General features: G+C 44.9%; 1 protein-coding gene across 2 annotated transcripts in view; it reads right to left on the bottom strand.

Annotated features, from left to right (window-relative positions):
* NLRC3 (NLR family CARD domain containing 3) overlaps window positions 1-13840 on the bottom strand; it is a 78137-nt gene extending 64297 nt beyond the window's left edge. For both annotated transcript variants that reach the window (XM_050968137.1, XM_050968139.1), the window contains exon 1: window positions 13516-13840. The gene's annotated coding sequence lies outside the window, so the exon portion shown is untranslated. The remainder of the gene's footprint in view (window positions 1-13515) is intronic.
* Window positions 13841-14064: the final 224 nt, after the last annotated feature.

Here is a 14064-nt window from a genome sequence, read left to right as displayed (position 1 = left end):
TTCTGTATAGTCATGAAAAATATTTACCCTAATATAACTCAGTGTTTTTATATTATAGTGAATATCAGGTATTAGCATATAATATACTGCCCATATAAAGGTCTAATTCTTGCCCTTTAATTCTTATTAATAGGCGTCAGACCGTTATCCTTCTTCAGTCCCTGCCCTACACTGTTGTACTGTAAAATGGTTAGTACCTTCTGCTCCAGGGGCAGCATTTCCATAGTGAAAAGGGGAACCCAACTGAAGTTTGCAGAGCACTCTGGGATCTTTAACTGGAAGGGTTGGATAAATGTCAGCTATTAATAACATTTGCACAAGGGGACGCAGTCCAGGCTTATTAAGGGCAGACAGTTGAACCAGGGTCAGAACGTTGGAATTATACCCTTTGCTGTATCACGACATCAGAGTCCCATGAGACGTAATGCTCCATGGCACAGTGGTTGGTCAGAATTTGACACCGTGCTAAAAATCTACTTCCTGTTTTACCAGTGACCTGGTATTGACTTAACCTGATAAAGAGGATGGGAGGTGGTCCACAACCTTCCACTTAGCTCTTCTCAGCTGCATGGCCATTTTTGTCCAGTGGATGTCAAAACCCAGTTCATCTCTGGCTATCCCATCTCTGGGGTAGGGAGCAGTTGATTTCTGTTGTAGGACCTTATCAGAGTGAAGCTAACAGCTGGCATTCTAGCTCCTCTGAGCTCTAGCCTAGCAATTGTTTTAGGGGACCCAGGGCCAGACTATGGCTGGACCCCTGGGCCTCTGCCAGGGTGCAGCAAGCAGATGGAAGAAGTCTGCTTCATTGGGGCCCACACTGCAGGGACAATCGCAATTGCAGCTCCGTGCTCTCTGGTCATAAAGGGGAGCAGAGCAGAAAGGGTGTCCCAGAGCTCCAGGAGACATTGTCTGTCTCCCAGAGCTGCCGCCTGGGTGGTAGCATTTCACAAAGCCTTCAGCACAGGACCTTCATTTAATGCCACACTCTAGACTAAATGTGTACTTTTACCCTGACTCCATAGACAGGACATAGACTCAAAGACTTTAAGGTCAGAAGGGACCATTATGATCATCTAGTCTGACCTCCTGCACAACGCAGGGCACAGAATCTAACCCATCCACCCCTGTAGTAAACCTTTAGCCTATGTCTGAGTTATTGAAGTCCTCAAACTGTAGTTTGAAGACCTCAAGCTGCAGAGAATCCTCCAGCAAGTGACCCATGCCCCATGCTGCAGAGGAAGGCAAAAACCTCCAGGGCCTCTACCAATCTGCCCTGGAGGAAAATTCCTTCCCAACCCCAAATATGGCAATCAGTTAAACCCTGAGCATATGGGCAAGACTCACCAGCTAGCACCCAGGAAATAATTCTCTGTAGTAACTCAGATTCCACCCCATCTAACATCCCATCACAGACTATTGGGCATACTTGACTGCTGATAATCAAATATCAATTGCCAAATGAATTGCCAAAATTAAGCTATCCCATCATACCATCCCCTCCATAAACTTATCAAGCTTAGTCTTAAAGACAGATATGTCTTTTGCCCCCACTACTCCCCTTGGAAGGCTGTTCCAGAACTTCACTCCTCTAATGGTTAGAAACCTTCCTCTAATTTCAAGTCTAAACTTCCTAGTGTCCAGTTTATACCCATTTGTTCTTGTGTCCACATTGGTACTAAGCTTAAATAATTCCTCTCCCTCCCTAATATTTATCCCTCTGATACATTTATAAAGAACAATCATATCCCCCCTCAGCCTCCTTTTGGTTAGGCTAAACAAGCCAATGTCTTTGAGTCTCCTTTCATAAGATAGGTTTTCCATTCCTCGGATCATCCTAGTAGCCCTTCTCTGTACCTGTTCCAGTTTGAATTCATCCTTCTTAAACATGGGAGACCAGAACTGCACATAGTACTCCAGGTAAGGCCTCACCAGTGCCTTGTATAATGGTACTAACACCTCCCTATCTTTGCTGGAAATACCTCGCCTGATGCATCCTAAAACTGCATTAGCTTTTTTAATGGCCGTATCACATTGGCGGCTCATAGTCATCCTATGATCAACCAATACTTCGAGGTCCTTCTCCTCCTCTGTTACTTCTAACTGATGTGAGCCCAATTTATAACTAAAATTCTTATCGTTAATCCCTAAATGCATGACCTTGCACTTTTCACTATTAAATTTCATCCTATTACTATTACTCCAATTTACAAGGTCATCCAGATCTTCCTGTATGATATCCCAGTCCTTCTCTGTGTTAGTAACACCTCCTAGCTTTGTGTCATCTGCAAACTTTATTAGCACATTCCCACTTTTTGTGCCAAGGTCAGTAATAAAGAGATTAAATAAGATTGGTCCCAAAACTGATCCCTGAGGAACTCCACTAGTAACCTCCTTCCAGCCTGACAGTTCACCTTTCAGTACGACCCGTTGTAGTCTCCCCTTTAACCAGTTCCTTATCCACTTTTCAATTTTCATATTGATCCCCATCCTTTCCAATTTAACTAGTAATTCCCCATGTGGAACCGTATCAAATGCCTTACTGAAATCAAGGTAAATTAGATCCACTGCGTTTCCTTTGTCTAAAAAATCCGTTACCTTCTCAAAGAAGGAGATCAGGTTGGTTTGGCATGATCTACCTTTTGTAAAACCATGTTGTATTTTGTCCCAATTACCATTGACCTCAATGTCCTTAACTACTTTCTCCTTCAAAATTTTTTCCAAGACCTTACATACTACAGATGTCAAACTAACAGGCTTATAGTTACCAGGATCGTTTTTTTTCCCTTTCTTAAAAATAGGAGCTATGTTAGCAATTCTCCAATCATACGGTACAACCCCTGAATTCACTGATTCAATAAAAATTCTTGCTAATGGGCTTGCAATTTCATGTGCCAGTTCCTTTAATATTCTTTGATGAAGATTATCTGGGCCCTCCGATTTAGTCCCATTAAGCTGTTCGAATTTGGCTTCTGCCTCGGATGTGGTAATATCAACCTCCATATTCTCATTCCCATTTGTCATCCTACCATTATCCCTAAGTGCCTCATTAGCCTCATTAAAGACTGAGGCAAAGTATTTGTTTAGATATTGGGCCATGCCTAGATTATCCTTAACCTCCATTCCATCCTCAGTGTTTAGCTGTCCCACTTCTTCTTTCTTTGTTTTCCTCTTATTTATATGGCTATAGAACCTTTTACTATTGGTTTTAATTCCCTTTGCAAGTTCCATCTCTACTTGGCTTTTGGCCTTTCTCACTTTATCCCTACATGTTCCGACCTCAATAAGGTAGCTTTCCTTGCTAATCCCTCCTACCTTCCACTCTTTGTAGGCTTTCTGCTTTTTCTTAATCACCTCTCTAAGATGCTTGCTCATCCAGCTTGGTCTACAACTCCTGCCTATGAGTTTTTTCCCCTTTCTTGTGATGCAGGCTTCTGATAATTTCTGCAACTTTGACTTGAAGTAATTCCAGGCCTCCTCTGCCTTTAGATCCACAAGTTCTTCAGTCCAATCTTCTTCCCTAACTAATTTCCTTAATTCTTTAAAGTTAGCCCTTTTGAAATCAAAAACCCTAGTCCCAGATCTAGTTTTGTTTATCCTTCCATCTAGTTTGAACTGAATTAGCTCATAATCACTCGAACATCAGAGGGTTTCATAGTGATCATCTCTCAATGATTCCCCAACGCCATACCCAAGTGTTGACATCAGTAGGGACCCAGGAACAAATTCTCTTGTGTTTGTTACTCTCCCCACTATAGTCTGAGCCAAATTCTCCACTCAGCTACAGGCTTTCAACTCCACTTACTTCCCCCTGGGATCTGAAGCCAACTTGGGTTCTTTTGCCTCACAAATTAGTTAGCGATTTGATGTGTAAGCCAGGCTAGAGTCCAGCTTCTTGTCCCAGAGCCATGTTGACTCTCCAAAGCGAACTGGAGTGAAAGAATCTGTCTACACCACAAAAAAAGATGTGTTCTTAACTCAGGTTAGCTAACTCGGGTTAAAACAGCAATGAAGACACAGCAATTTAGCTGTTAACTCGGGTTTGTAGCTCATTCAAGCCTATAGGGAAACCAAGTTGCTATGTCTTCACTGCTATTTCAAACTGTGTTCTTAACTTGGGTGTAGACGTACTCCAAAGCAGTACACACTTACTTTTGCCACTAAAATCAGTAGATCTGACTCTGAATATACAGAGGGTCTGCTTCTGACCTCATATTGCTGTGAAGTGCTGCATGCTGAAGCAGAGAGGATTGAAATCTTCATTGTATAAACATTATTGGGCAAAATTTGCCCTTTTTCCTGGTTACAAATCATTTGAGAATTAACAGCCGCTGAATTGCTTATGAAAACAAATTTCCTTCCCTTTAGGTGTTCGCAGATTGGTTTTCTTAGACTGTCCTGAATTCACAGTTTGGACTGCCACCTTTTGGCAAAAAAATAGGGACACATTCACTGTAACATGAACATTTTATGCAAATTATTTAATTGGTCTATTTGTATATTTGCAAATAATCAGCATAGAACCCTAAACTTTAGCTTTAAAATTATTGGATGGGTTTAGTGCTGGTGAAAAGTGTTGAGCTGGTGACTAAAGCCCTCTGTTTATCTACAAGCCAGCCACTCAGCCAGACAACACACATTGCCCTACCAGCATGCCTTCATCCTGACCAAGAGTGGAGCTTTCTCTAGGAGTGACAGAAGTAGTTCAGTCTCTATGGCCCATGTGGTAGTTCTCCTCTTATGAATGCCAATTAGTCATGGGCGGTGCATGAACCTCCCAGTTTGGGGAGATTAGCCTCCTGCTTTGCCCCTTCCACCTGAGGCCCTGCCCCCACTCTCTCCCACTGGGGCCAGAGGAGCCCTGATCCCCCATCACAGCCCACGGTGGAGAGCATTAACGGAGGTTTGCAGAGGCTTAGCCTCCCACAGCTTCCTTCATGTGGCACCCAGGCAATTAGTACAAAGTCTCTTAGCCAGATTGTAATGTGGGAGCTTGAACGGAGAACCATGAAACCCATCTCAAATAGAAGACATCAAACATCCATCAGATGGGAACAATTGGCAATTCTGGCTAAACTGGATTAGAGTCCAACTGGCAGCCTGCACATGAAAGGCTCTGGAGCCCACTAGCAACACTCAGGACTGGATGTCTCAGGGTAAGTGCTAACTTATAGGGGAGTTCGACAACTATATATTACATATCAAACAATCTGCCTATGTTTAAAAAAATAAAGTTGCAAAGTCAAGTACTAACAACATTTAGGCAATGGCAGAATTAAGTTTGCCTGTGCAACCATAACTCTTCCCCCTGGTGTGTCTATGCATTAAGAAACAGCCTTTCATCGCATGATCCACGCTAGTTTTTTCCTCATTTTTTCAGCCGAGTTTGAACCCAAGACTTTGAGATTCACAGCACAGACCTTGACCACTTGAGCAAAACCCACAACAAAAAAAAGCCATTAACGTATATATGCCCCTAGAAAGAGCCACGGCACCCAACTTGTTAGTGGGTCTTCACAGCTATTTATAAGAGAGTGGAAAAGTTCTGGGTATCAGGAGTCATAAGTGCTACTCCTGATTCTGGAAAGGGAGCGTATGCTAGTAATTAGAGCAATGGTTACAGATAGAAACCCCAGGCACGGAGCTGACACCTGAAAGGCTGTGTGTCTAGCTGGATGAGATTTAGGCCTGTCATAGCAAAGACCAGGCTTCTAGTCCCTCTGCTAGAAATGATCTTGTGCAATCTTGCAGTTGACTTATCTATAAAACACAGGACTGTTTTTTGGCTTCCTCCTAAAGTAGCAGGATTGTGGATTACATGAAAACCTGTCAGTAGAAGAGGTGAGACCTGGATTATTGGTGTCGTAGCTTCCGGCCCTTCTCCTAGGACCTAGATCAAAGGAAGTGTGAGGCACATGCATGCATGCATGAATTGTGACAGTCCCACTTTGCAGGTCTGAGGAAAGTGAGACAGCCCTTTGGATGTAGGGACTATCTTGTGAAAACAGGGAAGAATTGCAACCTTATTCCAGGTGTATGATTGGTCACTTAAGTCATATGGTTTTGTTTCTGTGCCATAATTGGATGTTGAAAACTTTTAAAGCAGGAACATAATGAATGGCAATGAATGAACAGGTCAGGAATAGTCTTGTTCCACATGAGGCTATGGCTGTTCACACAAAGAGCAGTCAAACCCCAAATGCTCCTGAAAACAAAAGACTATTTGCATGAATGTTCTTGAATATTCAATGGAATTGAGGGGCAGGAACATGTTTGTGTCAAGCAGCCATTCCAGACTGAGTGCTCTCAGACATTCATTTGTGCAGGGTAGGACCAGCAACAATAATGAATTATTTTGTTCCTTGTGATTATGCCACAACTTTAAGGCACAAAAACATGACATAACAATCCCCATGAAATGTATTCATTCACTTTACCAGCTTATTGCTACATTGCAACTACACAGTGGTGGAAACCTACCCCCTCATACTGTCAGAGGAGTTGGACCTGTACCAGCACTGACAGCCTCAGAGAATGAGTGAAATCTCATTCCCAGTCCCACACATCTAGTGTCCTTTTCTAGCACTATTAATGTTTTATACTGACCATGCACTTCAATGGCATCTTGCATCCAGAATTGTCAAATCACTGTACATACATTAGTTTATGACCCTGTGAGGTGGGCCAATGGGGAAACTGAGACCCAAAGAGCTGATGTGACTTGTTCAATGTCAGACAGAGTGGCAGAGTCAGGAACTGAATGCAAGCATCTTGACTCCTAGTTCCCTTCTTCTCTAGCTATGAGACCTCATTTAGCCTTGCTTCCTAAATCCAAATGGGAAAGCCAATCTAAGTTGCAGAAGCACATCACAGCATCCTAAATTAGGTTAATGTATTTAACTTTCAAGAAAAATTGATCTTTCCAAATCTTTGCACACTTGTTTATTCCTAGTTTAACAATTGTCAGGAATTCTCTTCCTTGACATTACTGTGGGAGTAAATAAAGTCAGAGAAGCCCCATATGCTACCAGTGGATAGAAGGGATGCTTAGCCTGCTGGGTTTTCTGCGGTCAGATTTGTGCCAGGGATAGGTACTAATGATCCCACAGTAAAACCAGCTCACTGTCAGTGGCCAGAATCACTTGCAAAAGTCTATTCTAACAAGCCACCTGGGACTTTGGTTGTCACTATGCTACACCATGGTCCCTTGGGATTTCAAGGTAACAGCAGGGCTACAACTCTGATCCATTTGCTCCAAAATGCACAAGCTTCTACCCCTGGTGCTAAAGAAGAATCTCCTCCATGGGCAATCCAGAGCCTCACACACCCAGCTGAGCTGCTCTAAGTCCGTTCAGCAGAGCGAGGGAGTGGTACATATTGACAATAGCACCATGTTATACTGTGCTACCAGCTACTGCCAGTCAGGCCCACCAATAAGGGTGGGGCAAAGGGGGCAATGGCCCAGCAGGTTGGGTCACAGGCAAGATTCAAGTGCCGCTCAGCTGATTAGCAGATCGCGCACAGCCGGCAGCATGTGGGGAGTGACTGGCTAAGCAGCAGTTCTGCCAACAAGGACCTGGGGTTTACAGTGGATGAGAAGCTGGATATGAGTCAGCAGTGTGCCCTTGTTGCCAAGAAGGCTAAAGGCATATTGGGCTGTATAAGTAGGAGCACTGCCAGCAAATTGAGGAAAGTGACTATTCCCTTCTATTTGGCACTGGTGAGGCCACATCGGGAGTATTGCATCCAGTTTTGGTCCCCCTGCTACAGAAGGGATGTGGACAAATTGGAGAGAGTCCAGAGGAAATGATTAGGGGGCTGGGGCACATGACTTACGAGGGGAGGCTGAGGGAACTGGGGTTATTTAGTCTGCAGAAGAGAAGAGTGAGGGGGGATTTGATAGCAGCCTTCAACTACCAGAAGGGGGGGTTCCAATGAGGAAGGAGCTAGACTCTTCTCAGTGGTGGCAGATGACAGAACAAGAAGCAATGGTCTCAAGTTGCAGTGGGGGAGGTCTAGGTTGGATATTAGGAAACACTATTTCACTAGGAGGGTGGTGAAGCACTGGAATGGGTTACCTAGGGAGGTGGTGGAATCTCCATCCTTAGAGGTTTTTAAGGCCCAGCTTGACAAAGCCCTGGCTGGGATGATTTAGTTGGTGTTGGTCCTGCTTTGAGCAGGGGATTGGACCAGATGGCCTCCTGAGGTCTCTTCCAACCCTAGTATTCTATGATTCTACGCGTTCAGGTGCCCTGCACAGCACGTTGCTCTGTTCTGCTGCAGCTGCTCCCAGGACCCTCCTGCTGTCTGTGCAGAGTGGGGGGAAGGGGGATGATGATGTCAGGGTGTCCCCCTCCCCCTGTATCCCATCTCTGTGGGGCAGGGGAGAGAGGACACAGCCTGGCTCAAGTGGACTCAGAAGTGCTGAGGTCTGAACCGTGAGTGTGTGACTGAAGCCTTTCTTAGAGAGACAGTGCACTGTTTGTGAGATTTCCCCAGCAGCCAGCTCACACACTCTCTCTCTCTCTCTCTCTCTCTCTCTCTCTCACACACACACTCAGTCTCTCCCCCCTCCCCCCCATGTACTCCATTTCTGCAGAGAGGTGGAGGGGAGACAACAGGACTTTGGAACAGAGCAGGAGAGCTTTCAGTGAGTGTCTTAAAGAGACAGCGCAGGCATCTCTCAGAAACTTCCCCAGCAGCCAGCACATGCCCTGTCTCTGTGTCACACACACACACATACACACACACACACACACACACACACAGAGTCTCTTTCACACTCACCTCCCAACACATACTTGTATTATTATTGTTGTTACTTCTTGGTACTTCCTAAAATGCACATATATTCTCATAATTTTATTCTTTCCAAGCATGTTATTTTAGTGTCTTGACTGAACTATGCATTTCATAATTTTTATTTCTCTTGCACTTAAATTTAATTCTTTGAGTAGTGAGTTCTAAAATGCCTAACCTGTCCTGGCTGGAGTAATTATCCCTATGGTAACTTTTTAAAAATATATATTATATCTAGGTTTTTTGTTTCTACTGGGGGTGCATATCCGCACATAACAAAATTCATTGCTCACATGGATGGAAAAAATTAGAGGGAACATGCCAGCAGTGCAGCCGGCAGCATCGCCCAAATGTCAGGCAGACCACGTTGTATGGGGCCCATTGACTGATCTGCCCTGGGGCCTGGAATTGCTGTCAGCAGGCCTGTCAATAACCTAGTCCCAGATTTGGACCTTAGCGTCCAAAATATGGGGGTTAGCATGAAAACCTCCAAGCTTGGACCTGGTAAAGCTGCCACCACCCAAAAAATTAGAGTGTTTTGGGGCACTCTGGTCTCCCCAAACCTTCCCTGGGGACCCCAAGACCCAAATCCCTTGAGTCTCACAACAAAGGGAAATAAACCTTTTCCCTTCCCCCCTCCAGGTGTTCCTGGAGAGATACACAGAAACAAGCTCCGTGAATCTAAACAGAGGGATTCCACCTTCCCCGTTTCCAGCCTTGGAAAACAGAAGTACCGAGAGCTAATCTCTCTTCCCCCCTCACCCAGAGGGAATGCAAAGTCAGGCTAGTAAATCTAACACACATAGATTTCCCCCTGACTTTTTCCTCCCACCAATTCCCTGGTGAGCACAGACTCAATTCCCTGGAGTCCCCACTAAAGAAAAACTCCAACAGGTCTTAAAAAGAAAACTTTATGTAAAAAGAAAGAAAAATACATAAAAAATGGTCTCTCTGTATTAAGGTGACAAATACAGGGTCATTTGCTTAAAAGAAATATGAATAAACAGCCTTATTCAAAAAGAATACAATTCAAAACATTCCAGCAACTATACTCATGTAAATACAAAAGAAAACAATAGAAACCTTACTGCCTTACTATATTTGTACTTACAACTTGGAAACAGAAGATTAGAAAGCAGGAAATAGAGAAATCCTTCCCATAGCCGAGAGGGAGATAGGCACAAGACAAAGAACTCAGACACAAACTTCCCTCCACCCAGACCTGAAAAAGTCTGGTTTCCTGATTGGTCCTCTGGTCAGGTGTTTCAGGTACTTCTTTCCAGGTGTAAGAGACATTAACCCTTAGCTTTCTGTTTATGACAAGGCCCGCTGCCAGTGTGTCCCTTGGAGCCCTTACAAGGCTCCTCAGTTTCTGGGACAATCCATACTTAAGACATCCTGCCCTCCTGCCAGGAGCAAGAGCACTCTGCAGTATGGGAGTGTCTCTTCCCCACACTGCAGGTCCAGTCCTGGATCAGCCCAAGTGACAGTTTCCCAGAAAGCAGGGGGAGGAATGCTGATCATAGACTTGGTGGGAGCAGAATGGGCAACAACCTCAAAGGGAAAGGGACCCTGTGACAGAGTGCTGAGTGAGAAACACTTAATCAGCCCCTGCCACTCCAGCCCCAATCAAGGGAAATGGATTGGGACTGGATGGATAGACCTGTCTCTGCCTCGTAACAGGCAGCACCTGCCAGCCACAATAGCCAGGGCTATAAAGGAAGCCATGGAGAAAGGAGGAAGGGGGGAAGAGAAAGACCAGGCACAGAGGGAGGTGGGAGCCTTCTGGTCTGTTGCTGGCCAGGCCTGCACTTGGCAAAGTTGGCTGTGAAACCTGTACATAGGTGGAAAGTGGCAGCGGGAAAACAACTGTAAATAAAAAACACTGGTGTTGCATGAAGCTGAGGCATTCCTGACTGATTGGAAAGGCAACAGGGGCCCAGCCGTGTGCCTTGCTACAGACCCAATTCAGCAGGGAAAGAAACCAAGCTTGAAAGGAGAAGGCTGTTGGGATGGGGAAGAAGAGAAAGGCAGGAGAAGGGAAGGACCTTAGTGTTGTGGGTGAATCTTGGAAGGGAAAGACACAGATCCACTCCATATGGGAAGAAGCCAGCCCCTCAGAGGGGGAATAGTCCCCTTTCACATTTGTTTCCATTAATGAACAGAGGAGCCTATTGTTTCCTATGGCCCCTTTCATACACACTCATTCTCGGAACTCTCAACGGAGCAGTGCGTAGAGCTGGCTGAACAATGGAAATACAGATATACACATATATGGGATGAACTCTGCTGCTATTTGTAGGTTCATATTCTCCTCATTCATGAGGATTCGGATGCTAGCTGGTCACTGGGGAAAACATTTGAAATTCCAAGTTTCACAAACTTTACAGGGATGATTATTCATTCAAAAACATGTGCTGCAAAATGCATTGATTGCTACTCCCCTGTTTCAGTCATCTAGTCAATGAGCAGAAACCTCATCATCTGATTTAGGTGACTGGCCATGAATAACAAATAGCAAATACTGGAAGAGAACAGTTCACGAACAACCCGTAGGCTGAAAATTGTTCATCCAAACAACAAGTCTACTCAGCGAAAACAGGATCTAGTTTATGGATTATTCCAGAAAGAAAAAAAAAAGGCTAAGCTCACAGAGAAAAGTACCAGCTGCTGCATTTACAGCATAGGTATTCTTCAGAGTTATATATTTACTGAGTTAGCTGCTGCTGCTTCAAGGACAAAGCTCTGCAAAAAGCATTTAATTTAGTGGCAAATCCACTTTCCGTCTTGTGTGGTCTGCATTTCTCTCCAGTGGGTTAGTTGGAGGCAAACCCTGCTGACTGTTCCGCCTGCAACTAGAGTCATCATTGTCCTTTTGCCATATCACAGTTGTCTGCCACCCTGGAAATGATTTGGGGCTTATTAATACTGAACTGTCACAGCACCCAGCCAGGCCGCTCATGGTAATGGCCTGTCAGCAGCTCTTTTCCAGGCGTTTAAATTAGCAAGAACCTGTTTGAAGCCACAGCAGTTGAAGCTCAGCAGGCCAATTCAACTTCTCAAGAAGGAAACTTGTCAGGCAGCTTCTTAGGAGACATACACTTGTCCTTGTGCTGGGAGCTCAGTGGATTCCCACAAGGGAAGCAGGTTTAGAACTGGTTAGTTCTTGCTCAGGACACTGGAATACCGAGGTGTTGCAACAAGTAGGGTTGGCGTTTCAGTGGTGGCACTAATGAACCAATGCCCTCTCACCCCCATGGTACAAGGAAGCAGTGGTCACTTGTGATCAGTAAAGATCCTATGATGCTCCCGGTAAGAGTGGGATAGACCCTGATCTCCTAGATAAATTCCAGCACAAGTAACTTGATACCTCAATTCCCTGTGTAGTTTTATCTGGGTTCAGCATTGACTTCACACTCTCAAATACTGTGCTGCATTGTTGGGACCCGTTAAATACTTGCCATGTTCCTCCCTAGTGTTCTCTGCATTTCTTGACCTGAGTCCTATGGGTTGTATGTAAAGTGTTTCGGGATCCTTCAGGACGAAAGGCCCTATCAAAGCACATGACAGGATGATTTCTGCTTTAAAGATTTCATTATCTCTGGGGCTGCAGCACAGGAAAGAATTCTGGACTTTTTTTTTAAAAGGAATTGCACCTGCAGCTTATAAAGTGTCAATATGTCAAACCACAGAAGGGTTCCAAACTCTGCTGCTCTCTTTTTGGTAGTGAGAATGCCTCATTCGGGGCAGTCACCTTGGGACTTGGCTTGAGTTTTGTACTGGTGGTACACGCTCTGCAGCATATACTGGTGTAGAGTTTTGTTTCATTCCTTTTTATTAGGATTTCACCTTACTGATAAGACGGACAGAATGAAATGTTTAAAGGTCTTTACCATATGGGACCTTTATGGCTAAATCTTAGAAACTTAGTGGTAATTTTCAAAATGTAGGGGCAGGAAGCTCACATAAAGCCATTCAGGCTGCCTCTACATCTTTAACTTACCCCATGGTCTCTATGCAGACATGATCATAGAACATTAGGGCTGGAAGGGACCTCAGAAGGTCATCGAGTCCAACCCCCTGCTCAAAGCAGGACCAATCCCCAGATTTGTACCCCAGGTCCGTAAATGGCCCCCTCAAGGATTGAACTCACAACCCTGAGCTCAGCAAGCCAATGCTCAAACCACTGAGCTATCCCTCCCCCTGATGCAGCATAAGAAGGGCTGAGTGACACCTGGAGCTGTTCAGAGCCTGTCCAGGCCCATCAGTGCTCTCTCAGACCTTTCCCACTCTGTTCTGTTACTGTCTGTATTACAGACACTGAAATCTATGAAGTTAAACAAAATTTAAAGGTCAGTAGAGCTGTAACCTTCTGAGGCAGCTCCATCAATTCCAAGCCAGCCAGAGCAACTCATTCATGCCTGCACAGATCTCAGATCTGAGCCGTTCTTGCACCAGATGGGCTTCCTTATGTTATCTCAAGTCAGCTTGTCTCGCCTCGATTGTTATGTTCATCCCATGCCCAGGCAGATTACCCCAGGGCAATATAGTTATCCCATGCCAGGTTTTCCATGACAATCCAGACTGACCACTGGGGTAACAATGCTTGCAGCCTGCGGCACTTCTCCTATCCCTAGCACAGTGCCAAAGCTTTCCTCTCTTTCTTTTAGCCCCATCCACAAGAAGAAAAATGATCCAAGGGATCCCTCCAAAACTTACCTCAGTTTGCTGCAGACTCCTTCAAGTCCAACAGCCTCCTCAATACCCAAGCTTGTCCATCAGCTCTAGGGTTCTTTTTAAGCCAAGCCCAGGGATTTTGAGACCATTTGCTCTATGCAGCTGGAACTCCTTTGACGAGATGTCCAAGTTCACAAAAGAAAATGCAAGAGGCGCTCTTCCATTTTTGAGGGAGCTTCCTCCCCAGCTGAGGGGCCTCAAGAGAATTCTCAGAAGACTGTACGGAAATTAGGAATCTTCTTAGATCAAAGTGATGCAGATGCAAAGTTCACCCACCATCGTGCACTATTACTAGTCTCCCTTCCTCACCTCGCCTATGCAGTTCTAGCTGAGTAGCTTTCTTTCAGTTTTGCGCCTCACCTCTTCCTGTGCTGTGGGTCTTACTTGGTCTTCCTTCCTGTCAATTTCAAAAGCTGCCAGACTGCAGTATATGCAAATGCATGCCAGTGTCTACTGAGAAAACCTGTGGCCCAGAATCAGTTGATAGTCACGCGAGTCCTTTTCCAACTCAGAGACAGCCACCCCCGGCTC

This window comes from Gopherus flavomarginatus, chromosome 9 (assembly GCF_025201925.1).
Source record: "Gopherus flavomarginatus isolate rGopFla2 chromosome 9, rGopFla2.mat.asm, whole genome shotgun sequence".
Taxonomy (NCBI): domain Eukaryota; kingdom Metazoa; phylum Chordata; order Testudines; family Testudinidae; genus Gopherus; species Gopherus flavomarginatus.
Note: the sequence above shows the minus strand (reverse complement) of the source record. Positions and strands in the feature narration are given on the sequence as shown.